Source organism: Palaemon carinicauda, chromosome 31 (genome assembly GCF_036898095.1).
Source record: "Palaemon carinicauda isolate YSFRI2023 chromosome 31, ASM3689809v2, whole genome shotgun sequence".
Lineage (NCBI taxonomy): Eukaryota > Metazoa > Arthropoda > Malacostraca > Decapoda > Palaemonidae > Palaemon > Palaemon carinicauda.
This window is the reverse complement of record NC_090755.1, coordinates 28,046,661-28,049,428: the sequence shown is the minus strand read 5'-3', so window position 1 is coordinate 28,049,428 and position 2,768 is coordinate 28,046,661.

Below are 2,768 nucleotides of genomic sequence, written 5' to 3'. Positions count from 1 at the left end.
GGTACCCCTCTGTTTAAGGGTTCATATGATGAATAGGAGTTTCCAATTTGTACACAGTAATTTCTACCAACCAAGTAGTCTTTTAGGTATTCGAAAGCATTTTCTTCAACGCCGATGGACCTTAGATCATTTAGTACCAGTCCATGCACAACGGTATCAAAAGCAGCACTGAGATCGAGCAATATTAAAATACCACATTCATTTTCATCCATCATTTCTAGCATATCATTTACAACACAGCAGATGGCTGTCTCCGTAGAGTATAGTTTTCTCTAAGCGGATTGGTTGTCAGGCAAAGCTTCTATTACTTTTAAGTGGCTGACTAGTTGTTCAAGAATTACATATTCAAGCACTTTTGAGACAAATGATAGATTTGAAATAGGTCTATATGAGCTTAATTCCTGGTGGTCCAGTGCATTTTTTCAGAACTGATGTGACTATAGCCATTTTCTCAGATTTAGGAAACTTACATTAATCAATGCTTGCATTTGCTATTCTCATTATTACTTCGGCTAGACTAGAAAAGTCTCTCTCCAATTACTTCAGATATTGGCATAGGATCGATCGCGCAGTTTGTTTTCTTTGCTCTCTTGATAATTCTGGTGATGTCATCTTGTGTTGTGTTGTTAAATCGTATTAATCTGATGTTGAGTATTTACAAATGACCTGGTTATGTTTTCAATTTTGTTTTTAAAGAACACTAGAAAATTATTTGCTAGTTCCTGGTCACTGTATCCATCAGGTAGCTTCTTTTCTTTTATATTTCCCATTATACCATTCAGGAGACGATATAACTTATTTATGTCTGTTGCTGCTTTGAGGATCTTTCTCTTATAGTATTCACTTTTTTTCCTTCTTAGTAGGTAGTTATATTGACACGCAGCAGTTTTGTACTCTACCCAAGTACTATCAGTTTTTAACCTATTCCACTTTCTTTCTTTACATCTTTTTTCCCTCTTTTTTACAAAAGTATCTCCATCAAACCAAGGAGATTGGTCTTTTACGGTTATAGTCTTTTCCATCGGTGGGCACATGGTATCATATTCACTTTTACTCACTATATTATAAGAGTTCTTAAAACAGTTAGCACACTTAGCCCCTAACAGACGTTGGTCATCATGATCACAGGGAATGTTGATAGCATCATTTATTTTCTTTGTAACTTCTTCAATATATACGGTAGGAGAAAAATTTGATTTATGTCTAGAGTTTATTTTCTTTACTAATGCATGTTTCTGTAGAGGTACACTAAACGTAATAAGTTTGTGTACTGGGGAGATAGTACATTTCTCTTCGACTTTTATATCAGATACAATATTATTCATGTCATCACTTAGAACTAAGTCTAGCGTATGCCCAGTAATAGTAGTTGTGCAGTCGACATTATTTACTAGTCGATATGATTCTAGTAACTCGCTAAATGCCAAAGCGTCAGGATTTGACGCGTCCTCCATCCAAAAATTGAAGTCTCCACAGATAAATAATTCGATTTTCTCCATGATAATCATGTCAATGAGAGCACCGAATTCTTCAAAAAAGGTACTAGTGTTTGTTCTAGGAGATTTGTAGATTGTCACAAAGGATATTCTTCTATTTTTTGGCGTAAATTCTATTTCTATATATTCAAAGCTTGTTACACTAATTCTTTTCAACGTTTTGAGATTTGAGTAACTTTTATGAATAATGAGTCCAACACCCCCACCAGACCTACCTTCTCTCGGTATGTGAAAGAAGGCATGTGTGGGGGACATCATTTCAGTGATCTTTGCCTTGTCCAAGTTGTTTAGCCATGTTTCAGATAGTACTAGTATATCTAAATATTTCTCGTTTATCAATTCTCGAATTTGAACAGTCTTATTACCTACAGATTGCATATTTACATAACCACAGTTTATGAAATCTCTAGTAGCCATGATCAGTATTTTCCGCTAGTCTTTTCAATTCCAAGTCAAAAGCATTGCTGTCTCTAGAGTTTACTGTATGGTCACTTGGTCTGTTTAACTTTGTGCAGTTTATACACTTTGACACTTCCGAATTACACTCCCTGGTGGAGTGTCTCCCTGAACATTTCCTGCAGACTTTATCTTCATTCTTAGACTGGCAATCTTTTTCAAAATGACCATACCTCTGACAGTGGTAGCAGGTGATCACGTGGTACCTATCACGTATGTTATAGATACCCCATCGTAACTAAACTTTGTCCCCATTATCATGAATAGCCCTCCGAACTTCAGGATCACATTTCAGCACATGGTGGGTGGTCCCGCCCGAGGTATTTTTCTTCAGGACTACACTTATCTTATCTTCTATATTTTGGATTTGGTCCAGGCAGCGATTTCTTTGAATCAAAGCATTTACTACATCATCTTCATCATTGCACACATTGCATATCATTATTTTGGGTTTTAGTTTTCCGATTTTTCTCGTTTCAGTGTCAACCACCAATGTCTGAATTTTGTTTGCCGCATCTTCTCTAATCATATTGTTTGCAAAGTTTACAACAACATTTCCATTTGTAGTTGACCTCGTGTTAAGTGTAGGAATGTCTTTAAGTGCTTGTTCAACCTCACGTTTTCTTTCAATAATTTTGGTTGTTTTATTAGTTGATTTAATTATCAACATATTTTTTTCCTTAACTTTGTCAGCAAATTTTCTCCGGTTTTGGGTCTACCAGTGTTTAAAGTGTTGCTTTTATTGATTCCATATTCATAGCAAGAATGTTAACTTTCTCAGTGAGGTCTGTGATCTGGGTTGAATTTGCTGCGTCT